General features: G+C 38.6%; 1 pseudogene; it reads left to right on the forward strand.

The window, feature by feature from the left end:
- The first annotated feature begins 1,924 nt into the window (after nt 1-1,924).
- On the forward strand, nt 1,925-26,666 carry LOC141424259 (vomeronasal type-2 receptor 116-like; annotated as a pseudogene).
- Nucleotides 26,667-27,294: the final 628 nt, after the last annotated feature.

The following is a 27,294-nucleotide window of genomic DNA, read 5'->3' on the forward strand; positions in this document are numbered from 1 at the left end:
TGAGTAGCCCAGCAGGACCAGGCACAGCCTCAGATGAAACCAAGATCACTGCTGATGGACACTCCTGCATGTAGGGAGATTTTGCCCTCCTTGGCTTTGATGGCTTGCACCTTTTATTCTTCAGTTCCTGCTGTCTCTAGTATCTGAAACTGGGCCAGCAAGAGAGGAGCACCAGGGCCGGGTAGGTCGCAGGAGATCAGGGGCCTGAGAGACCTCACTGACATCAGTCTGAACTGCTGCTCTGGGCTACTTGACCCAGCATCTGTGATAAAGCCTACCAGGACCCCAGCTCTGAACGGTGGGGGCCTCACTCCCAGTAGGCCTGTGCCATGAGCAGCTCCCCTTTCTCCATTTTGTAATGGGTGTGTGGATTTACTTTGTTTTATGGAATATTTTTAAATATCAAATGCTCCCTCCTTCTTGCTCAAGGGCAGGAGGGCCAGATGATGTTATTGGGGAACCTTCAGCAAGACTAGGTGGTGGGGTGAGTGATGCAAATTAGGTTCAAGAGCTCCTATAGCCCCACTACAATGACCCAATTTCATGTTCCCCAAGTTCATGACAGTGAGTGGCTTATCTAGGCTCTCCCTTGCCTCCAAGAGCTGACCCTTCACCCCTAGGAAGTGGGCAAGTGCACATGTGTCCATTGTGCAGGGTGGGCCCATTCTTCCCTTTGGCTCAGCCTCCCCACAGTCCTGCTGCCTCAAGAGCTATCCTGGCCTCATTTCCTCCTTCCTGATTCTTCATGAAGAGGGAAAGAAATTGGCAAGGCCAGAGATCACAGCCTCTGCTACCGAGAGACATGTATTCAAATCCTGCTCTGGCCTCCATGATCCAGGAACTTTGGCAGGTTATTTACATCCCTCTGAGATGCTGTCCCTGCTGCCAGAGGTGATAATGACCCTACCTCCTAAGGTTAGATGGAACAGTGTTAGGAAAGCTCCTTTGATATGCCTCAACTCCTCAAAGACTCAGTAATTGATGAGTACTAGGGTTAGTTTTTATACTCAGACCAAAACAATTTTTTCCAGCAGGAAATGAGGGATTTGGAAAAGGGCTCTGCCAGGAATATTGGTTCCCTGCAGACCCTACCCCTGGCCATACCTTCCATCTTCAAGGCCCACTGACTGTCAGTGTCCATCACAATGGAGCATGCAAGTAGCCCAAACCCAGGTGGACACGTTCAGGGACCAGCAGCTGCACTGGCCCCAGGGCTGTGTCTCTAGCAAGTACTGAGGCTTGTTCTGGAGTGCTAGGCTCTTACTTCCTACCACTGGCTTGGTCAGCACTCTTCTTCTCATGGTCAGAACCCAGCAGGGTAGTAAGGGCATAATCGTTTTGGGTACCTCTGCACTTCATCTCGAGGTGGAATCTCAGGGCAGTGTCCTGAAGAAAGACCCCCACTTGGGGGCAGCTAGGGGGTCTGGAAGGAGAGATGGAGGGGAGTGGAAGTACCTTGGTGCTCTTGGAGGCACCTTGGCTCCCAAGACATGGTAATGGGTAGAAGTCATTTTCCAACAGGAAGGAGAAAAAGTAGCCTACTCACCCATTAATTCATCCACTCACCCATTCATTTATCCATTCACCCACTCATTCATACACTGACCCATTCATTCATGCACCTATTCATTCCCCATTCATTCATCCATCCAATCATTCATCCACCCATTCATTCATGCACCCACCCATCAAACATTCATTCTTCCAATCATCATGCATTCATCCACCCACTTATACTTATACTCCTGACATACAAATGTCAGGAGCCTGAGCTCCAGACCTACAGAGATGCCTATTTTCCCTTGCACAAGGGGCCCGTCGTGTGCTGAGAAGAATTACAGAAAACCCAAACATTGTTGTAAGGAAAGGTGGAAACAACGAGGATGACCCAGGGACTGGTTCATGGAGATGTTTAGAGCAGGTCATGAGGTGGGAATCAGTGTTCAACAGACAGAGGGAACAGCCTGAGCACATGCATGGAGGTGGGGGCAGCATGGCACAACTGGGTGTGGCCCGTCATGGGCCCTGCAACACTGAGGAGAGACTGGGGCCACAGAGCTATGTACCTCCTGAGGGGTATTTAAGCAGAGGAACAGGGTCAGATGGGTTTGAGGAAGGCTATTTGATAGCCAACTTGTGGAATCCCTGAAGCAGTGGGACCAGAGGCCCATGGTAGCTGCTGAAGATGGTGGGGCATGAGAAGGTAGGGGGATTCCAGGTTCAGAGATATTCACTGCTCATCCTTATTCCCAGTCATATATTTCACGATAAGAACTCTCTCTACCAGGAATTTCACTGCCTATTTAGTGGCTTCACACTCTCTTCCTGATAGGGAATAAAGGCCAGGTTCAAAGTCAAGGTCAATGAAGTGCAGAAGTCCAGGCCATACAGATAATGTGGACATGCCTCACAGCCCTCCCAACTCTTTCCATCTCTCACCACCATCATTACAAAAGGCCACCATTGTTGAATGTCTGTTGTGTACTAGGCTGGGGTTCCAACCCTGGTTCGCAGATGAAAAACCTGAGCACAGACAGAGTAATTGACACCTCCATGGTCACAGATACTGAGCATGGCCAATCTGGCTTCAAATTCAGAGCACTCAGCCTCAAGCCTTGGCTTTTCCTTTTCCTCTTACCACAGCATCCTGCCCTACCTCCAGAAAATACCATAATGATGTAGAGCACCTGGGACAGGGCCTAGTGGTGGGAGAAGCTTTGCTGGACTTCTGTCTGAATGCTAACCCAAGGTCATCAGACAGGCAAACACAGCAAAGAAGGCGAGGGACAGGCCAAAAAAGTCAAGTGATGTCTGGGCATCCCCAGACTTTTGGCAGGAGGTGACACTGCAAACACATCAATCTCATGCATGGGAGATATGATGCCTGGCCAATAGGCATAGTTACCTCTGCAGTGGTGGCTTTGTCCCCTTCATCCACATTCATGCTGGGTTCACTCTAAAGTAAAAGCCACATGGTCAACACCCTGAATGGACACTGGACACCACACCCCTCTTCTAGCTTGGGGCAGTCAAGCTTGGGCACAAGTGCCAAGCCTGGGTGACTTTTTGTATAAAAAGTGTGAGGGAGGCTTGCAGAGGGACCTAGTGTTGGTTTTAAGGACTTAATTGTGCTTCTGGGGTAGGGGAACTCAGTGAGCTCCTCTAGGAAATCACTCAACCCAACTGGCTCACAGTATCCTGTTCTTGTGGTCTCTATAATGGGACCACTAATGCCAGCTTCACAATATGTCGTTCACTGGGCAGCTCCAACTGTGTGACCTTGAGCAGATTACTCTGCTTCTCTGTGGTTCTGTTTCCTCAATTCTAATATGTGAGTGATACTGGTATCTACCTCATCATTATTGGGAGGGTTATGTCCATCAATCCTATCATGAGCTTAGACTAGATCCTGGATGCCAGAGGTGCTGTCAAAATGATTATTGTCATTACTTATCACTAGACACTGGAAGCAGAGGCTGTGAAGTGTAAACTGCACTGTGCAGCACATAGGAGTTAATCAGCAGAGCTCCACTCTGCCAGGTCCCTCTGCTGGAGTAAGGCTTAGACACAAAGTGTTGTGGCCTCCTCATCCTGGACACCATAAATAAGACCCATAACCCTTGTTTCTGAGAAGGACCATGAAGGCCAGCACTTTAGGCCTCTGTGCTTTAGGAGGTTCAGAGAAGTTAAGCGACTTTCTGGGTCACACAGCAGGTTAATCTGGAACACCAGGCTGAACCCCATGTCAACCATTGTCCTCAGGCCACATAGCACTATACAAATACCTCTCCTCAAGCAGAACCCTCACTCCACCCCACTCACACTTCCCATCCTGCATGCCAGCTTGTGGGACATTCTGAAGATGCAAATTGCATCAAGAAATTGCTGTGAAAACTATTTCCCTCCATATGACAAAAACCTGCACTGGAGCCCCAGGTAAGACCCCATCCACATCACCTCACTCACAGCTCACCCTCCTGTGATCACTACCTGTTGTGTCCCTGCCTCAGATCCTTTGCACATTCTCTTCCCTCGACCTGACTGGTGAGAGAAAGAAGAATCCCAGGGCTTCCCAGGCAGGTGCAGGATGCCCCCTTTCCACAGGTGATTCTCATAGAGGGATGGAGGACTGAGGGGGACATTTAGTGACCTGGACACTGGTGAACTCAATTCTTAAATGTTCCAGTCATTTCATGAGCTTTTTATTCAGAGAATTATAATTTGATTTCTATCAGTATTTCTGTGACTTTACTAAAATTTATCTTTTATGGTCTTCATTGACTTCTTGATTTCTGATCAGTCTTTATTTGTTTTGTCATGTTATTTTATTGTGCATTTATTCAAGCCCTCTTTCACTTCATTGATCATTCTTATAATCATTTGATAAAATCCTTGTCTGAAATTTCTTCGTCTTCACTCTTCTTTGTGCAGGTGAAGGGAGGATAAAAGATGGAAGTTCAGAAGGTGAATAAGGTTGATGTACTCTCTGTAAAAGAATGAGTATAAGTGGCAGAGTGGCTCAAGTGGTAGAGCATCTGCCTAGGAAGTGTGAGGCCCTGAGTTCAAACCTCAAAAGCCACCAAAACAAAAAAAAAAAGAATGAGTATAGAATTTCTAAGCTTGTTGAAGCTACCATAAGAAGGCATAAGAAGGTGGCTAAAGTCAAAATAAGAAAAACAGAGGACATGAACAAATTCAGGTTTTAATACATATATATGTGGAAAGTCACAAGGAAACTCCCTGTGCAGCTGCCTTTCCAAACATAAATGTCATTTTTTCTCATTTACAAATGTGAAGAACAGGAAGGTGGAACATGACCTACCTGGCAGTTTGATACTAGTGGGAAGAGGGAGTGATTAGGGAAAGCACATAGGATGGTGGATATGTTGCAAACATGTTGTATACATGTATGTAAATGGAAAAAAGATACCTGTTGAATCTATTCCAGGAATGTGTGGAAGGGTGGATAAAACTCAATGTGAATTCAAGTATGATATATTTGATATGTTATAAGAACATTTATAAATGTCACAATGTATATACACCCAGAAAAAGAGAAAAATTAAAAATTAAATTAAAAACATTCTTTGACTTAGATTTCCTCCTCTTCACTATTGTTAGTGTTTGTTACTTTGTAGATACTCAGTTTAGGATAAGTCAAGTGGCCTATTTATTGTTCATATTTCCTAAGTTTCTACATTAGAGTTTGCATGAGAAAACAACCAATTGTTTGAAAGTTTTCATCACCTGTAGTCTTCGATTGAATTATTTTCAGTGTTCAGGCAGGAGAGTGTAGTGGCAAGACTGAGGTTGTACTTGTCAATACCGGGCTATGGCATGGCTCAGTAGTCAAGCATTTGCCCATGTGCTCAGAACACTGGGCCTGACGGGAGTCAAATTGAGCTAAATCACATGGTGTCTCAAGTAAAAGGGCACCTTGTCTGCTTATGGACTGCTTTCAGTAGAGCAGTTTCCCCTCTTTGTGTACTTGGAGCCACTGTTAGCCTCAGGAAGAATTATAACCTCACAGTTGAATAGGATATTACTTGCTTCACAAGGTTCCCAATTTGTAATCCAGGTCAAAAAGTCACTGAACCAAAGAATGTCCACCAACTGAGTTATAGAATTTTACAGAATACTGAGTGGTCTACATGAAGACGTGTACCTGAGGAGTCAAGCAAATGTACTTGCTGGTTTCAGTGCTTCCATTCATATCCAGGAGTTCATCTCCTTATAGGGTAAAGAGGATGTGAAAATCATGTGATTGGGAAGAGTTCAGGGCTTTCAGCACCACCTAGCAACAAACATGCGACTGCATGGATTTCCAGAAAGACTCTGTGAAATTTCATTCCCTGTCCAGAAATTCACTTCCATTTGGAGGCCATGGGTATGATGTGATTTGGGGCACATAGGCTTGAGGCTTTCTGTTCCACCTAGAAGGAACACACAGATCCAAGATGCCCATCCTGAATGACATGATTAAGTCAGCCAAAGCATACTCAGTGAATTGTTTCCACCCTGAAACTCACGTTATGGGATTCACACCTTTCAAAAGGTGGAAGAATGTCTAACCACCATGCTTTTTGTTCACAAAGCTCTCTGTTACTGTACCTTCTCCAGTGGTTCACACCAGACCCTCTCACTCTCAATGCCCAACACCCATGACCATCTCCCATCCAAACATGATGTCAGGGATTCCCAAAACTCACTGAGCATTGATTCCTCCTTGATTTTATGCCTCCACAGCAGCTCAATATCAATAGGTCCCTCTCCAGATGGCATCATTCTATAGTCCTCCAATACAAGGGAAGGGATAAATGTACTTCGTTGCCAAGGCTTCACCCTGGAAGATCATAGTCTCACCAAATGCTACACTAGGGTTCTGACTTAAAGGGTGGGTAAAATTGCCAAATTCTACCTTGGGGTCTAGACTTGTGGGAAGTGTAGCAGTTTGGCTTCCCTTGTGAATGCATCTTCATCTTCCATCCCCACCTGTGGCTGTGGCTGCACTGCATGGCACTGCATTGCTTTTTTCTTCTCCTTTCTGTTTCTTTGTATTTCCATCTCCCCAGTTTCTCTTTTCTGATGCCCAGTGTTTGTTATTTCTTTCTCTATTCAGATTAAAGCCTGCCCTTAGTTATCTGATTCTTGTCATTCAGGCAGTAAAAACAAAAGATTGTTCTAGTCTACCATCTTGCCTCACTCCTGAAGTCTCATTGTTTTGGACAGTTCTTCTAGGAAGATTTGTCATTACATGTGATTACAATTTTCCTTTCTTGAATTTGTATTGGTCTCTGTATTGACTCTCAAGGATTGTGCATATTCAGAAGGTACAAAAAAGTGGTACAAGCATTCAATGTTTAATGACCAAATCAGAGTAATCAGTATTTGCATGTTTTCATTTCTTTCTTCTTCACAGTTGGATTCTTTAGTCAGCCTTCTATTAGTTACCCACACAACCTCATAGTTTTATGTTGAACTATAGTCATTTTTTATTTCCTTTGTTAAATTTATCCAGGGTAGTTTATTGGTTTTGAGGCTACTGTAAATGGGATGTTTGAGCTGATTTTTTTTCTCTGTGTGTTCATTATTGGTGTATAGAAAGGCTACTGATTTCTGTATGTTAATTTTACATCCTGCTACTTTGCCAAAAAAGCTTAGGATTTCTAATAGTTTGGGTAGAATTTTGAGGATCTTTAGGGAGAGTATCATGTCATCTGCAAATAGGGATAGCTTGAATTCTACTTTCCCTATTTGAATCCCTTTTATTTCTTGCTGTTGTCTTATTGTTCTGGTGAGGAATTCCAAAACTATATTGAATAGGAGTGGAGAAAGTGAGAATCCCTGTCTCAATCTTGACTTTAGCAGGAAGGGTTTCAGTTTTTCTTCATTTAATATAATGTCAGCTATAGCTTTGTCATATATAGTCCTTTTTATGTTGGAGAATATTCCTTTCACTCCTAGTTTCTTCAGAGCTTTTATCATGAAAAGATGTTGAATTTTGCCAAGACCTTTTAATACATCTGCTGATAAGGCTATGTGGGCATTGTTCTTGCTTCTGTTTATATGCTAATCTTAATATAGAGATTTACATATGTTGAACAATTCTTGTATCCAAATGAAACCCATTTGATCATGTTCTGGATCTTTGTGATGTGTTTCTGCATTCTCATTATCAGTATTTTGCTGAGAATATTTGCATCTCTATTCATTAAAGATGTTGGTCTGTAATTCCCTTTTTAGTCACATTTTTATTGGGTATTAGAATGAGTGTAACACTAGCTTCCTAAAATGACTGGGCTAGGGTGATACAGGCATGCATTTTGTAATGACCAAATCAGAGTAACTAGTGTTTGCATCTTCTCATCATTTCTTTATACTTCAAAATTGAATTCTTCAGTCAGTACTCTAGTAATTACCCACACACCTAATAGTTTGATGTTAAAATACAGCCATTGGAGAATCATACATGACATATCTCTGAAAATGTCATCCCAGACTTTAAGTGCTTAAACCAAATTCTTATGAATTCATCATGACTGCATCTCTGTACTTAGCTCAAACCACCATCATGTCTCTCCAGAATGTCTCCATCAACATCTTTTGTGAGTTCTGTAATAATACTGTTGCATGTCTCCCATCCATTCTAAATATGAGTGGCAAACTATTCTTTCTGAAATATAAATTGGAACATACCAATCTCTTGATAAAGATTTCTGTCATTCCCTATTACCCTGTGCACAAAAGTAACTGTTCCCATAGGCAATAAGGAGAACTTATGTCTCATCATTCTTTTAAGTCTCATTTCACGTCCACTGTACTTCAGAATGATTTATCGTTTTTTCATTTTCTATGCACACCAAGATCTTCATCACGACATTCATTACACAGAGTTCAATCAATTGCTTTATTCTTCTCAACTTGTTAGCTCATATTTTCTATTCCAGGGAAACTTCCCCATCCCACAGATCTTGACCAGAATAGGCACAATATGTTATTATATTTTATGGTAAAAACAGTTTTTCTTTCCATCATATATTGCAATTTGTGTATAATTAATTCCTGAAAGTGTCGGTCTCATTTCAACTGAGAGCTATGACATGAGACTATATTCACAAACATACACTCAGGGACTGAAAGTGTAACTGACACACAAAGTCCCTCTTTGGCTCATTGTTTATTGAGAAATACATGACTTAGTGCATTTTGATTGCAAGCAAAAGTCAAATGAGCAAGCATAAAATTCTTGTAAAAGATGCTATGTCTGGGAGATGATCACAACAATCCTAAAGATTGTTTATAATTTTGGCATACTAACATCAATTGGGTGGCTCCGTTTCCTCTATGCTTGACCCTGGGTAGGATTGTCACTTTCTTCAGAACAACAGAAGATGATTAACTCAGCATCGACAAAAGAAGATATCAAGAGTGAAGAAAGTCATAGCTCAGAATGCAAATATACAACTTAATTTCTGCATCTACCTTGCACTACTGATTTGGAATTTCAATTGTCAACTTGATTATTGGTTGATTATGGTGAAACACATGTATCTGTGAATGTCCCTAAAATGCAATATGTATGTGGAGACCTGCATAAGTAATACAAGGAATATTAGGGGAATGCATGAAGCTTGGGTGTGTGAAGCTGTCTCTCCTGTGTACTTGAATTGAAGGAAGTGATGTCCCATTGGCTTTGGTTAAGCCCTGACTGGGCTGAGCCCTTTATTACCAATTTGCCTTACACCTTACATAGCATCCAATGATGTAATTCATTTCCCACATCCCAAATAGCTTTCCTGCAAATTGTTTTTAGACACGTACTTCAGAACAACTCTAAGAAAGGTTCATTCATCCCCGGGGCCTTACCATCCGTGGGCTTGGATGAATTCATAGCACCTGGGGTGGAAAGGAGGATCCTCAAACTTATTTTCCAGCTCATGTTTATTTCATAGATGCAGGACCTCAGATGCTAAGGCCACGACAGAAATTGCTCCAGATTCCTCCATGGGAATGGAAAACACTGGGCTGAAAGAATTTGGAAAATTAGAATGGACATTCCAGTTGACATAAAAACATATATACCGAGGCACATAGGAAACATTTATACATGCCTGACATGGTTGGCTCAGCCTCCACAGAGAATTGTACATTTCTAGACATGTTCCCCTTGATTTTTTTTCCTTTCCCTCCAGCTTCCCCTTCATCTCAGTTCATTTAGTGATCCAGACTGCTTTCCCATCCCTAAACCCAGTATATACAAAGATGGAGATGTACTGATTGCAGGGATTTTCCCACTTTATTCTTTTGTCAAAATGACACAAGCAGTGATCCAGCAGGACTTTCTACAAAGTAAGTGATGGCTTTATGTTTTTTTCTTCCATTTGATTTCTGATAGAATACTGCCCAAGTGATCTGTGAATGCATAGAGCATTGCTGATAATAACCCCAAAATGGCACTTCTTCCACTACCTTCCCAGAAACATCCCTAACTTATTTTGTGGTTATGGTGTACTTTTCTTTCAACAGGAGCAAGTATATTCTTTTTTCTTTTTCTCTTTTCTGTAACAAGGCTGAATTCTATGCATTTGCTCCACCATCACTGGCACTCCTCCAGCCTGGACTGAAAACTAGCACCAAGAGATCATCCTGAGAAACGCAATCCAAGTCAATTGCATGTGTTCTGTACTGAGACACTAGAACAAAGTTCCATTTCTTGTAGATCAATGCTGTGATAAGATTTCTTTACTCACAAATGTATCTAATAATGTCTCTACTGAGAAGTTCTGTACTTGTGCCCATGGTCATGAAAACACTTATGACTGTAGACATTCAGTTACTGTTTCAAATAAGATGCATGTTCCTGGGATGCTGTGTCAAATCTGGAAATGCAAGCATAGCCAGAAATAAATGATAAGCTCTGTGAGATTTTTCCCCTCCAATTTATTACTACTTCACTTAGACACATATCTGTGCTCAGGTTTTTGCTATGAACAAATGCCAGGTCTGCAGCAGAAGGTCTAATTAATAAATTGTTATGGCAGAATTCCATGGAATTCTAGCAATGTATTTACAGCCCTGTTAGCAGTGAAAATGTTGGAAGCAGTGATTCCTTGCATCTCTTTTCAAGTGCTGTGGTAGTGAGTGTTACCTGTAGTATCTGCACACATTTGGGAGCAGGGGTGAAGGGGTAGGAAATTGAGTTTCTTCCCTGCTGTGGAAGGTATCAAAACATTGCTGTTATTACTTGCCTAGATGTTTGTCTGCTTATCTTTGTTAGTGTCCAAATTTTTCCCAGGCTTACTCATATTTGAATATTGTTACTGATGCATTTGTCACACATTTGGCTCTGGTTCATTTTGCTTATACTAGTCCTTAGCTACTTTAAAATTAGAAAAATTTGAAATCTGTTTTCTAGGAGTCTGGTCTTAATCTCCTAAACTGAGAGAAGAGAAATGTTATGTGTGTTACTAATTGAATAGAGTAAGAAATATTTTATTCTATGAAGGTGTTACATTGATACATGGACTACTACTATGGTGTTTTGCTGTGGTGGAGGGAGGTTGTAGTCAAGTCTAAACACAACATATTGGCAAATATAACTTTATACCTTGTTATACTGGAGCTATTAGCTATTCTAAAAGAGGAGAATTTGAATCTCACTGTATTAGTGATTTTAAATTCCCTGAGAGCAACCTGAATTAGTCTGTACTAAATTCCTTGCACAAATATATGTCTTCTTTGCAGATAATTTGATCTGATCATTGCCTTTAAAATGAATTGTTTGGGGGAAACTAACCGAGCTTGTGATATATTCTGGATATGAGTTACCTTTTAGATGAAAGTTTACAGAAAACGATTCCTCATTCTGAAGATTGTCTCTTCTCTGTGTGATTATTTCCTTTGCTCTGAAGTAACTTCTCCATTTAATATGATCCTTTTTGTTTAATTTTCTTTGGATTTCCATGTTTTTAATTTTTTCCTGACCTTTGCTGCCTATTCCCTTGTCTTGAAAGGTTTCGTACTTTATAGTGTTGAACTATAGGGATTCAATTTTGTGGTTTTTTGTATTAGGTGAGGGATGGGGGTCAGCTTTCAAGTATTTAGTTTTCCCCACAGCACTGATTAAATAAACTGCTGTTTATTCAAGATATGTTTTACCCACATACTTGTGAACCAGTTGATTGGAAATGCATGGGGTGGTTGAGTGCATTTCAATCTTCCATTGCTATGTGTGTCTGCAATTATGCAAATAACCTGTTGAGTTTTTTGTTTGTTTGTTTTTTGTCATACTATTATTTGAACTCAGGGCCTAAAGTTTCAGTGACTCCACCAGCCCTTTATTTTGTGCGCTGTGTGTTTTTGAGATAGGGTCTCATGAACTGTTTGCCAGGGATGGATTCAAACTGTGTGCTAGTGATTTCTGCCTCCTGAGTAGCTAGGTTCACAGGCCTGAGCCACTGCCACCTGGCTGTCATGCAGTTTTATCCCAATAATTTTATTTCATGGAATCTGGTAGTGCATTCTCAGGGTTCATCTTTGTTCAAGATTGTTTGGGCTGCTAGGAATTCAGTGAATTTTGTGAACTTTTTGTGACTGTTTTCTTACTACTTTAAATAATGTCAGATTTTTCCACCTTTTACATATTTTCTTGATGTTATTGTGTAACTGATGCATAAAAAATAAACTATACATATTTAAGGGGAACCATGTTATGTTTCAGTACATATAAATATTTCATACAATTTATGTTACACTAGACATTACTTATCTTCAAAAAATTCCAACACTTCTTTAAGATGAAACTTACAAAAGCATTTGTGGTAGGCTTTTGGAATATCATTAGTTTTGAAGACATTACCATGAATCTATAAATCACTTATGTAGATGGACATTTTCACAACTTTGAGCAACTTTTCCTTTGAACAAGTTCCATTAGTAGAACTTGTTCATATCCTTTGAAATCTATAATTTAAAAAAAAAAAACAGTTTCTTGTTCCTGGGTTCGTTTTTCCAGTTGGTCTGAGGAGCCAGTTATATTGTATTTATGTCTATTGCCACAGTATACCTATTTCCCCCTCATGCTTTATGTGATTGCTTCTTATTTGAGTAATTGAAATTGCACATTTTCTCTTTGTTTGGGTATGGTACCATTATATTGATTGTGTGACCTCTTCATGTATTCGTTTGAATTTCCAGGTGAACATGCTCATCTTCGGCAAAATAGTGCCACCTGATTCTTACTTTTCATTCTTTCTCTACCTCTAATTTATTGTATATAAAATAAACTAAGAAATTCCAGAAGCATATTAAATTCTGGTGTTATGTAAATTATGGTCTTCATTCTACTGCAAGCTGTTTTTGTCACTGTGGCTATGTACTATAGTTTCAAGGCAGTTTTGATGTAGTTTTGCTTCTTAAACTTTTGTTGGTTACTATTTGTAATTTTTTGACAATTTTTGTGTTTATGTTTCAAGGATATTTTTGTATTATTTCCTTTTTTGTTAGTCTTTTTCTGCTTTTGTTATCAGGCTAATACTGGAGGTAGGATGTATTTAGGATTCATTCTTTCACTATTAATTTACACTATAGTTTCTGAACCATTGGTGTTATTTCTTGTCTTAAGTTTTGGGAGAATTTAGCAGTGAATTAATCCAGTCCTGGGTGTTACTTTGTTGGGAATTCCTGTTAATGCTTCCTATCTTTGCACAAAATAAATCTATTTGGGTTTTTTAGATCCTATTCTTTCTATTAGTTTAGTCTTACATTCCTAGAAATTTATCCAATGGTCAAATTTTCCAATTTATTTTAATAGACTTTTCAAAATATCCCCTATTGATCCTCTGGATTTTGGTGGTATCCAAAATTCTACTATCTACTTTTTCACATTTCACTTTATTTACTAGATTCTTCTCTCTCTTTTATGGGGAGGATAAGTATGAATAAGGGAATGTTAATCTTATTTATCTTATAAAGGTATAATTTTGTATTTGATTATTTATACTGTATAAATATATAATGTATAAATGTATAACTTATTTTACATTCCACTTCACTACTTTCATGTCTATTTCCTTGCCCACTTACTCAGCTTGGAGTTTTGTACTTTATGAAATTCACCATGTGTGATACTTCCTTCATTCTCATTTGATCATATATTCTTCTCATGGGATTTAATCTTTCCCTGACTCTATTGATTTTGACCATTTCTTCTTCATCTGTGAGTGGGATTCCTGTGAGTATCTTCTGCAATATTGGCTAGTGAGTAGGACAAATTTTTTTATTTATGGCTATGTGAATATAATAAAATCATAATTTTGTTTGAAATTCTACCCATTTCTTTTTTTTACATTTTACTATTATTTAAGAGCTGTATGTGGGGTTTCAATGTGACATTTCCATATATGGGTGCAATGCACCCCAGTTTGGTTCATCCCCTTCCTTCTTTCTCTTCCCTGTCCCCCTTCTTAAATTGACTTCATCAGGTTTCATTGTGCCATATTCATACATGTACAGAATACACATCAGCCATCTTCAACCTCCATTACTTTTTTCATCTTTCCCTCCACCTCCCACTGTTACCCTTCCCTTAACAACATGTTTACATTCCTGACCTTCACTGTCTAAGGGTCTTTTGATTGTACAGGGGGGCTTGCCTTGCTATTCTGCCTCTAAATATGTCATAATTGACTCACTTTAATCCCCTTTATTACTTTTCCTTGTTCTTTATCAATCCCACTGCATTGGTCAGCAGTTTTCAGAGTGTGTTTTATTGTGCCTTTTTCCTACACAGATGGAAAATATTTCAATAGTATTCACTCCCTATCATTCTCTTCCCTTTCCCTCTTCCCTAGTGTCTTCCAACACTCCCACATTTGAATGAAGCTATGTGCAGATTGAATAAACATACTGCTTGCCAGTATTTGTATTTGGACCTACCTTCCACAGTTAGAGAAAATATGTGACCTGTGTCTTTCTGAACGTGGCTTACTTTTCATAACTTCATGGTCTCCAGTTCCATCCTTTTACCTGCAAATGAAAATGTTTTATTCTTCTGTATGACTGAAAAATATCCATGGTGTATAAATATCACATTTTCTTAATGTTTTCATCAGCTGCAGAGAATTGGAGCTGTGTCCACAGCTTGGTCATTGTGAATAATACTGCATTAAACAAGGGTGTGCAAGTGTGTTTATTTTATCCTGATGTACAGTCATCGGAATATATGCCCAAGAGTGCTATTGCAGGTTCTTATGACAGTTCTTTTGTTAGTTTATTGAGTTACCTCCACACTACTTTCCACATGGTTGTACTAATTTAGTACAGTTTAAGTTCCTCTTCACATTCCCATCCTCACCAACATTTGTTGTTTTGCGTTCTTGATGATAGCCATTCTAAGAGGAGTGAGGTGAATTCGTAATGTGGTGTGATTTGCATTTTCGTTATAGCCAGGGACAATGGGATCTTCTTCATCTGTTCTTGGCCATTTCTGTTTCTTTTTTTCTGAAAAATTTCACCTCAGGTCACTTGCCCATTTCTTCATTGAGTCATTAGTCTCTGGGAGTTGGTTTTAGATTGATGATGCTTCCATCTGTTTTCTATTGAGCTTTTCTTCTCCAACATTTCAGTTTCATTCTTTTGTCAGGATCTGTCTTTGCTGAATTTCTCATCCATGTTACTGACGTTTTCACACCTATGTGAAACTGATATTTTCACTTCATTTGTCCCTTGAGTGTCTAAGGGCATTTATCATTGACAAAACTGGACATTCGGTTTCTTTGCTGCCATTTGCCACATTATACTATGTTGTGCTGTTGAAGTATTGTGAACACAATATCCATTCTTTGTACTCAAAACTTTCAAAATAGTTTCTTCTATCTTTTTGAAATGGAAAGTGCACAATTATAATTTATAGTCATCAGACTGTGAAACACTGCCTCAGAGCTCTTTGGACTGATATAACTGTGACCTTACTGTTCTTAAACGACTGGTGCAATTCATCAGTGAATCCATTAAGTCTTTGATTTTTCTTTGAAGAGGATTTCTATTTTCATTCCATCTTTGTTACTCATCTGTCCAAGATTTCTATGTCTTTCCAGCTCAATTCTAGTAAAATGCATGTCCCTAATTTTTTCCACATCTTCTAGACTTGCAAATTATTGGCATATACTTCCTTATGATCATTATTGAGCTATTCTCTTTTTGTTGTGCCTTTCATCACTGGTGTTAGTTAGTTCATTGTTGTGTCCATTTCTTAATCTAGGATCTCCTCAAATTATGAAAATGTCTTTGCCTTTGTTTCTTTAATCTCCATTTCACTTTCTTCTCTGATCATAATAATTTCTTTTCTTGTACTAATTTTGTATTCAGTTAGTTCTTTTTTCTAGCTCATTGAAGAGTCAGTTGAAGGATATTATTTTAGCTATTCTTCTTTTTCTCCAACTTATGCAGTGATTACTATGAAGTTTTCTCTTGGCGCTGCTGACACTACATCATACGGTATGGTGTTGCACATTTTCTTTTGTTGTGAGAAACATTTTAATTTCCTTCTTGATTTTTGCTTTGATCCATTGGATGCTCAAAAGTCGGTTTTAAATATTCACATACATCAATCTGAGGTTTTTCTTGTTGACTTCTTTTTATGGTTTTGCTAGAAATTAAGCCTTATATATTGTTATGCTTTTTAATTTTGACATTTTCCTAGGTTTTATGATATGATCCATCCTTGAGCTATGCATGTGTGTCACCTTCTAGGTTAATTCTTTTTGATAGGAGATCTCTTTGTATTACAGGTTTTTGTTTTTGCTGTTCTTCTTGTACTTCTTCTTCTTCTCTTTCTCCTCTTCCTCCTCCTTCTTCTCTGAGAAACTCAAATTGCACTCCTTGACTGTATGTTTGTGTTAGAACTCCCTTCTTAGGCCAGCAGGGTTAAGCTTATATTTATTTGTTAATAATCTTTTTAAGGCTTGAGAAACTTCTCTTTATCTTTCACCTGTGAGAGCTTCATTATACTATGGCTTCAGGCAAACTTGGTTTTGTTACCTGTGAATGCTTAATTTTGATCCTCCTGTACCTAGATATTTGTATCTTTCTCTATGTTGGGGAGTTTTAATGTTATTATTCATTTGAATAAGCTTCGTACGTTTTTGGCTTTCTCAACTGCTTCTTAAATTCCAATAGTACAAATATTTGGTCTTTTATACTTTTTGAAAGAAGCCATAAGATATTGTCAACTTCTTCATTATTGTTCTTCATTTGTGTATTTTAAAAAGCCTGTCTATAAGAACATTTGTCTTTCTTTTGTTGATCTGTCTTGCTATTCTTCACTTCTGTCATACGTTTAAATTTGGCTGAAAGTATGTAAAAACTCAAGAAACTCTGTTTGATATTTTTTCTTTCTTTCTTTTTAGTAAGTTTTTCAGTAGATTAATGAAACATTTCACTTTGTTTTCTTCCAGTTCATGGAATTTGTTTCCTTAAAACAGCTCTATTAATTCTCTGAGTTTTCTCCCTTTCCCAATAGTTCCTGATCTCCTGCTGTTACCTCATTTGGAGAACGAAATGAGGTCATAGTTTCCTGAAAGGTTCATGATACTTTTTGACATAGGATGTCATTTGGCCTTTTGCGTATCACGTATTTATTTACTTCAGTCTTCCTTCCTTTTCTGGCTTCATTTGGGCCTGTGTTTGAAGAAATTCTAAGAATTTGGTAATTTTTTGTCTGAGCCTGTTGTCATTTACACTATTTCCTTGAAAGGTTTGCAGGGAATGGTTTGCTGGTATATTGTTACTGTATCATTAATAGACACAAAGCAAAATCAAGCTTGTCACACATAATCTGTTGCTGTGTTGAAAATGAAAACCCATACAATGGAGTGCAAAAAGAGAGGACTATACACATCTGTACCTCTCCCTGGGGACAGAGTAGGCCCAGATACCTTATCCATAGTTACTAGTCTAAGGTGATAAACTGTGTGATGCTGCTGGTTTCCAAAACTAATCACTGTGGTTGGAGCAGTTCCAAGTTTCCCTGTCATTCCAATGATCACCAAAGTGATCAGGCTATGTCACATCAAAATCCTTTACTCACCAAGACAAACACAACTCTGAGTTAAGACCAAGGCTCACTCTTCTATTCACTTCCTATTGCTCAAGAGGACTTATACCCAAAATTGCTGCCACCAGTCACAGATGATGTGAAATGGATGAGCAAATGTGCAAGACACTGGCACTACATATCTTCCAAATGCAGTACAGGTATTCTAGAAGCTCTGAACTGGAGGGCAGTGTGATTTATATCACTCAGTATTTGAAATCAATACACTAGCAACAAGTTCAAGAATAAAAATTATAATCTTACTATCCAGACTTACCCACTATAAGCATTGTTTTACACCATTTTATGGGATTGAGTTTGGAAAAGTGGTGGTAAAGAAAATACCAGTCAACTGGGCTGAGGTTATTATGGACCATGTTCAAGTCTCATGGTCCCAGGACCTCAGATAGTGGTTAGGCAAGCAGAAACAAAATTTGTATTCCTAGAGAGGAGGTAGATATTAAGAAATTGTGATTTCATATAGTCATGTAAAATCCTGTGTTCATTTAACAACAAATATACATTTTCACACATGTGGCACAGGAAAAACCAAGCATAATTCGCACCGCAAATTTTTCAGTGAGATGACAAAGCAATCTCCCCTACCTTCTCCCTTCCCCCTCACCCTTCCTTCCCTCTCCTCATCCTCCCCTCTCTTGTCCCTCTACAGCCTTCTCTTTCTTCCCTTCCCTTTCCTCCTACACTAAACCTCTATGTCTCCACCCCTCCTTTTCTCTCCCCCTCTCCCTCTCCCTTTCTTTCCCTGTCCATATAATGACTTGAATCTCATTTGTGGGAGATTATTTTTTATGACCTCACCTAAACTAAATAAGAACCCATATTCTTAATGGATACAAATAGGCACTGATTATGTGACATATTAACTTTAGAGACACACACATGAATGCAAAGACGTCATTGCTTTGGATTTGAACAGATCACGTACTTATTATTTCTAATGGAGAATACAATGGTTTCTATGCAGGCTTTCCTTAAAGAACTACCAGTTTGTACTAGCCATGGATTTTGCCATTGAGGAGATCAACAAGAACCCCCTTCTTCTACAGAACATATCTCTGGGATTTGATATCTATAATGTCCTACACACTGAATGGTAGACATTGACAAATTCCTTCATTTGGCTTCCTGGGAGTGACAAAATTATTCCTAATTACACCTGTAGATGAGAGAGCAAGTCTGTAGCAGCACTTACAGGATCTTCATGGGTAATATCTGCCCAGATTGGGACACTGCTGGAGGTAATTTCCACAGGTAAGGGTGTGAGTGGGATGGGGTAGATGAAACAGTGGCTTCTTTGCTGCAATTGACAGGTGTCAGGAGGAACAAAAGGATGAGACTTGTTTTTATAAAGTTCTCCATTTTTAATGTCAAAGACTTTATGGGGCACCATGTTCCCTTTTGTTTGGAATGCAGAAATGGGAGAAATTTCAGCAGATACTAGGTTTCTTAGATTTCTGAGACTGACTTATGGTCTTCGAAAGAGTTCTCATAAAGTGAAATGAGCAAGCCTTATTTTCTACCTCTTTTCTTCATGCTTAGTACGTACCAGTCCTCAGATTGTACTTCCAGACTGTCCACTTCTTCATGTGGCTTCCAATTTCCTTTTCCCTTTAGCTTACCTTTGGGCCTTTTGATCCTATCCTGAGTGACCATGACAAGTTCACATCTCTCTATCAGATGGCTCCCAAAGAAATATCTCTGGTCTTTGGCATGGTCTACTTGATGCTTCATTTCAGATGGACCTGGGTGGGGCTCTTCACTTCAGAAGACCACAGAGGATTTTAGATTCTCTCAGACATGAGAGAAGAGATGGACAAGCACAGAATCTGTGTAGCCATTGTGGAAATGATCCCAGTCACCATAGTCTCCTCTTTTCCAAATGCCTGGTCAAAACATCACCAGATCATAAAATCATCAGCAAATGTGATCATCATTTGTGGTGACAGTGATTTCCTGGAAGGTTTAATGTATAATTTCGGGGAGATTTAATGACAGGCAAAGTCAGGGTCATGAATTCTAAATGGGATGTAACAAGAAGTAATAGATATCTCATTTTAGACGCATTCCGTGGACATCTTATTTTTTCACACCACCATGGAGACATTTCTGGTTTCAGAAATTTCTTCCAGTCAGCTAACCCTTCCGCATATCCAGAAGACTTTTACCTAGCTAGTCTATTTTTAGTGTTTTTAAGTTGCTCATTTTTTGAGTCTCAGTGTGGAACTTATAATAAATGTCCACACAATGCCTCCTTGACCTGGTTGCCTGGGAATCTTTTTGAAACAGCCATGAGTGAAGAGAGTTACAATATTTACAACGCTGTGTATGCTGTGACCCACACCCTTCATGAGATGCTACTTCATCAAATCCAAATGCAAACAATGGGAAAAAGAAAGTGGATGGTATTTTCCCCTTCTCAGGTAATGGCTTTTTCATTGGAAGGTACTTGACATCATGAGCGTCACTTTGTGAACTGATTTCATAGACAAACTATGTAGTTTATGATACTTTCTCTGACAGCACATTAAAAAAGTATACATTTTTCACTTTATAGGAGATACCTAGACCTGGGTAGATATGTTCTTGAATAGCAGGGTGTATGTCTCCAAAAATGTGTTTTGATTCCACATCAATGTTTTCTGTTTTTAATGGCTTCAATAATCTACATGGAAAATGTTTTCAGTATGATAAAGCTATGATAAAGCCAGCATCTCACAAACAGTTTTTAAATAAGAAGAAAAAGAGAATGAAGTCTTTGAGTACCAAAGATCTGCTAGAGACAATGGTGGGTATTTTATATCAGTGATTTGATTTAATTTCAGTTTAGTTGTTAATCAACCCATTTGCAATTTGAGTCTCTATATTCATTGAGAAAATATCTGTTAGGTTTTTCCAGGAAGTTAAAACTTATCTAATTCCCAGATTCACTCATTATAGTTAAGTGTGACCTTGGTGTTTTCTGTTGAAACTGTCATTTTGATCCTCTGATCTGTGTCCAGAATTTGATATCATGATATTTTGGTTCTCTAGCTTTTCCTTTGTACTACATCATTGTTGTACTTGTGTCAAGAAGCAGGATTAAGCCAATAAGGAGGTTTTCTCAGTTCAGATTTTCTGTCTTAGCCATGGAATCCACTTCATCTTTGGATGATGCATCTCTTTTAGCTGCACCCCTTTCTGAAGAACATTCCATTTAACAACCCTGCTGAAGACCAAGTGATGTTGGATGAGAAAAGGAAATTGGAGGCAGAGTATGACATTCTCAACTTTTGGAAATTTCCAGAAGGTCTTAGACATAATGTGAAAGTAGGAAAGTTTTCCCCATATGGTCTACATGGTCAACAATTATCTCTACATGAGGATCTGATAGAGTGGAACTCGGGAATTTAGAGGTGTGTTGGATCAAATCATAATGCTTTGAATTTCACACATTAGCAAGCAATACTTGTTCAGATTTAATATTCTTGATGTTGATTCATGATCCAGCAATGTTCATTTAATAACTTACAACTTGGAGATTTTTCTTATTAACTCAATCATTGGTGAGAAAGGAACACATTTGTTTACCAACAAGTTTCTGTGCTCATATTTTGCAATCTTAAAATACACATGATAGCTGTAACTCAGCTGTCCTTCACTGTGACAAAATGCATGAGAAAATCAACTTCTAAGGAAGAACAGTTTATTCAGCTAACAGTTTTGAAAGTTTCATTCTTGAACTTGGCCTGGTCCTTTAAGGTCTATGGCAAGGCACAGCATCATGGTTGGAGCAGGTAGCAAAGTAAGTACACACCTCATGGCAACAGAGGAACAAAGACAAACACAGAATTGTCCCTGGGGTACCAATATCATCTTTAACTGTGTACTTCTAATGACCAAATTTCCTCCCACTAGAACTAATGCTTAAAGTATCCATGCTTTCTAGAAAGCACCAGGGCTGGGGACCAAGCCTTTAACACATAAGCCACTGTGTCATATCATGGCCAGAATTTAATAATGTGCAATCAATTTGTAGGACTTGTGTAGAGAAAATTAATATTTCTTAATGATCCAATTCAGTAAAATACTGTAATTATTGAAATACTATGGAAATGTCTGAGCAACCACCAATACCTATCTGATTTTCCTCAGAATCCTCACTCTGTTTGCAGTGAGAGTTGTGGTCCTGGATTCTGGAAATCCCCTCAGGAGGGAAAGGCTCCCTGTTGTTTTGATTGCATCCCTTGCCCTGAGAATGAGATTTCTAATGGGACAGGTAAGTCTGTGACTTATGGAGAAACTCCCACCCATCCTTAATAGTTTCCATTATTCCTTGAAGGGGCAAATGCCCTACAAGTGGACTGCATAGGAAAGGTCTACCTACATCCAGTTGGCAAATGAAATGACACAAAATATCACATTGACCTTTGAAACAACACAGCCCATATACAATGATTTGCATATTTGATTCATTGCTATATTAATTGTATGCATTACTGTCTCAAGAAAACACCTTGCACCTCTCCTCTCTGCATAAGTTTGATCTCTATCGTGGAATTTGGGAGAAATGTTATGCAAAAATGTCTTCCTATTTGTACCTCACAGTGAATACATGGTTCTTGCACTTGTTTATTTTCTGAGTGCTTGTCAAAATGCTTGACAAAGAACAAGTGTTAAGAAAATTTTTGTTTGATTTAAGAGATAGGCTTATCTATATTGTAAGAAATTCTTTGAGAGCTTCAGGCTTGGGTGCTCGTGGATCACACATATATACCATCTTCTTGAAAGCTGAGATCAGAGGATTACAGTTGGAGGCCAGCCCAAGCAAACAGTGTGTGAGACCCCATAGCAAAAACAACCAGATGAAAATGGACTGGAGCTGTTACCAAGTGGTAGAGTGCTTGCTCTGCAAGTGAAAAACCCTCAGTTTCTACCCCAACCCCTCCAAGCAAAACAAACCAACATTCCACATGTAAAAAGACATACAACTATAATGACATGAACACAAACTAGCATAAATGGTCTACAATGAATACACAAAGACCTACTGGAAAAGTGTCATAAATTTGTACAGAGATACATGCACACTAATATTATGTTAGATGAGTGGGGGAAATGTCAACTAGATTTTTATGCTATGAATTTTTGTAATAATCACAAAATCTGAAAATGGTTCCATTTGGCAGAAACTCAGAGAAAGTTGGATGGACTGATGTAGAATAGAGATACAAATGAATGGGGAACTTTTCAGGATGCCACAGTTATCATATTACATCCACAATGTCCAGATTTATGTTAAATACTACATGCTAGAAACACTTCTCCAACATGGTTTTCATTTCCTTTATGATTCATATGTAGCTTAGTTAAGCAGCATACTTGCATGATTTGAATTTCACTTTTAAATATATTGAGATTGACAACAGAGTGCAGATGCAATTAATTTGCATTTTTCATTCTTTATGACCATGGGGTTTAATGTAGATTCACTCTGCTGAGAAAAATTTCACTATAAAACAATGCCACTATCTTCAAGCTTATACATTAGCAAATACTTGTTTACACATACCACAGTTTAAAGAACAATTTAAACAAAGATTATAAAAATATGAAAATATTATTAATGGAATAATTATTAATTGGAATAAATACTCAGGCATCCAATTAGCAATGCCAGACATTGTATATAACAAGCACCTATCACAATCTAGAAAAGGAAAAGCAACCTAAAGACAAAGAAACAAGGGAACAAATACAAGAAGATATATTTAATGAGTTAATACAATAAAGGAAACTCAAAGTTAAGGTGTATTCTAATATAAATAAATATGGTTTATAAAAAAATCCTTAATAAGAATGTTCACCAAGAAATTGTAAATTTGTAACAGGACATCACTTGTGAAATTTTGCAGAATTATGTCATCATCATGGGTGAATGTGTTGTTGCATACCTGTAATCACAGTTACTCAGATAGCAGATGTAAGATGATGACGGTCTGAGGCCATCCCATGCAAAGTTTGCATGGCACCCAATCTGAAAAACAAACTAAAAAAGAAATGGGCAAAGAGGGAATGGCTCAAGTTCACATGGATATTAAGCAGAAAGCCCTTAGTTCAACCCCTTTGACTGGAAAAACAATCATAAAAAAAGAATAAGAACTTCACTGACACATTTTTAAATATGAATAAAAATCACAAATCTCAGTCATTGAACTTAAAGACTGTCACAAGGGGGAACTGAACATCTCAAGGGTTAGAGTGTATCACAGGGATAGAGCCAACGCATGGGGGACTTGGTGTCCTGTGTTCAATCCCCAGCACCACATACAAACCTGCACGGTTGAATATATGTAATAAGTATAAACCATAACTGAATCATCTATGGCTATTTTTATGATTGTCATGAACATCACTGGTGAAATTTATTAAAATTTCAAGAATTTAAAAATGCTCATTTTCTTAAACTCCTTCAGAGGATAAGAAGAATGGGGCAATAAAATTTATCTTATGAGAAGAGCTAAACTTGGTTCCCCATGTGTGACAATATAGAAGAGAAGAAGTATATTGGACATTTTCCTTTTTGAACTACATTCATATTTCCTGTTCAAGGTATTTTAAGGGAACTTCAAATGACCAGAGTTGGTATATGCAATAGAATTCAATTATATCTCAACTAGTTTTGATTTAAACTAGTTTCTTCAAACAGATATAATAATATCACCAACGCTAGAAAAATGTATAATTAAATTCCACACCCATTTGTATCTTAAAATGAATAGTAATAGAACTGGTCTTACTAAATAAGCAGGTGTCAATTCTCTTAATCCCATAAAAGGTATTTGTAAAATCCCAAGAACAGCTTCACGTTTTGGGGTCCAATGTTGAAAAACAATGAGACAAAAATGCTCAATATAACAATTTCCATTACACATTGTGCTGAGATCAGTAAAAGAAATGAACACATTGTTTATTCATTGATTTATTTGTGGATTAATTGATTGATTAATGGTTCCAGGGTCAAAACTGGAAACCTTGGTCTTGCTAGGCAAGTGTTCTACCATTTGAACCATACTCACAGTCCTTTTTTGCTTCAGTTAATTTGTAGATAGATACATGCTTTTTGCCTTGCACTGTGATGGGCGTAAACAGCAGCCCACAAAGCTGGGAACACAGGTGCCAACACCACTCCAAGCTTATTTGTTGACATGGAATCTGAGTTTTTCCCCAGGCTGGCCCTGAAATGCAGTCCACCCTATCTTTATCTCCTGAGTAGCTTGGATTGAAGTTTTGGTACCATGCACCAAGCATAAAGATATTTTTCAGGAATAGAACACATAACATGAATATGATCATATGGTATTGCTTTCTATAAAATTGAGGTAAATTGTGAAATTAATCATTCAATTTACTTATGATGGAATATGAGGTTCATGTATATGAATGTATTATATTCTGCAAAGCAGTTATAAGTTATAAGTGAATTTTTTTAAATAATGACATTTAGTATGTCTTAATGGATATACAACTGAGGGATAAATACCATTATTGTTTTGAAAGACCCTTGACATTAACAAAACAAATGTAGAAAAATAACAAATAGACTGGAGTTAGTGCAGGATTAAATATGATTATGAAAAGACAAACTCATACTCGAATCCTACAAACAAATGTATTGATTCAGTGGAAGTGTACTCTAAACTACAGTAAACATGTGGTGAAAATTACAATGAGTTGCAGGATGTTGAGACTTCTTCACCCAGTTAAAAAGTGTCATTGATCACCTCTATTTCCTGGAATTTATCAATTATCTATGTCATAATAAAAGGGAACATAATTCTAAATAAATTTTGAGGCTTTGGTGAATAAAACTGGGTCTAGTTTATAGAGGTTTAATTTGTTGAAGTGGCATAACTTGAGTGTTTTTTGAGAATTAGAAAATGGTGTCATGAATATGTTAGATAAGTCAAATAAGTTAAAGTAAGTTTGTGCTACAATAACAAAAATGGGAAGTGGTTGATTGGAAATATTTGCTGTGTAGAATTCATTTTTATCTAAAGCAACAAAAGAGGAAAATTTTACCATTGTGCTGTCGGGGAGGTGTGAAAACTGAACCTTGACTAGGGGTAACCTGCACTCCTCACCAGACATGGATCAGTGTGTGAAGTGTGCAGATCATCAGAATGCCAACTAAGACCAAAACCACTGCCTCCAAAAATCTGTGACCTTTCTGGGTTATGAAGATCCCTTGGGTTTGGCTCTGGCCTGCATGGCTCTGATCTTCTCTGTACTCACAGCTGCTGTTCTCGGGGTCTTCATGAAACACCATGACACTAACATTGTCAAGGACAATAACAGGGCTCTCACCTACATCCTGCTCATCTCCCTCACCTTCTGTTTTCTCTGTTCCTTGCTCTTCATTGGCCGTCCTGGCATGGCCACCTGCATCCTCCAGCAGACCACATTTGGAATTGTGTTCACAGTGGTTACTTCCACTGTCGTGGCCAAAACTCTCACTGTGATTCTGTCTTTTAATATCACGTCTCCAGGGAAAAGGATGAGGTGATTGTTGGTATCAAGGACACCTAACTACCTTATTCCCATCTGCACACTGATCCAACTGACTGCCTGTGGAATCTCGCTTGGAACCTCTCCACCCTTCATTGACACAGACACAAACTCAGAACACGGCCACATCATCATCGCGTGTAACAAGGGATCAGCTGTGGCATTTTACTGCATCCTGGGATACCTAATTTTCCTGGCCTTGGGGAGCTTCAGAGTGGCTTTTCTGGCAAGGAATCTTCCTGACACATTCAATGAAGCCAAGTTGATGACGTTCAGCATGCTGGAGTTCTGTAGTGTCTGGGTCACCTTCCTCCCTGTCTACCACAGCACCAAGGGAAGGGTCATGGTGGCTGTGGAGGTCTTCTCCATCTTGGCCTCCAGTGCAGGGATCTTAGGCTTCATCTTTGGTCCCAAGTGCTACATTATTTTGTTAAGGACAGAGAGGAACATTCTGTATGGCTTCAGGGATAAAACCCGTTCTATGTACAATGAGCCTTCTGAAGATTAAACTCATGTGTATCCTAAACAAAAAATCAAAAAATGAAGTTACACCATTCTAGCAGTTAGATATGAGGTTAAAACATGTGCTTTACCTCAGTGTACTGAAAACCCATGCTACATCTTCTAACAGGGTTAGAATTTCCATACTTTGCATTTCTCTCATTTTCAACATTTGATTGCATTGTGATTTTGTTATTTATTTTGTCTCATTGATTCTGCAGTCAACTCTGCAAATATTACTTTCTTCTTCTTCTAATCTCCACAATGATGTTTTCTGCCTTTTGGTATTTATATTTATTTTTCTCAAATTTTAGAATATATGAAATTCATTGACCTGTGTTTTTCATTCCCTTGATATAGTTCCTTGATTTTTGGCAATAGTGGAAAATTCCATGCCTGGTGTTTCCAGGCGATCACTCTATGAAGTGAGCCACACCACTATCCCTTTTTGCATTTGTTATTTTTGAGATACAGTATTGCTTTGTGCCTGGGCTGGCCTGGTCTTCCATTCTCCTATTATTTGTGCCTCTCTGTATAGTGAGGAAAACAGGCACATTCTGCCTCTAAAAGAAAATGCTTCAAGTAGCAATCAATGTGGCAACCACAGAGTTTTTGCTTAATGAAACACTGCCACA

Source organism: Castor canadensis, chromosome 6, assembly GCF_047511655.1.
Source record: "Castor canadensis chromosome 6, mCasCan1.hap1v2, whole genome shotgun sequence".
Classification (NCBI taxonomy): Eukaryota; Metazoa; Chordata; class Mammalia; order Rodentia; family Castoridae; genus Castor; species Castor canadensis.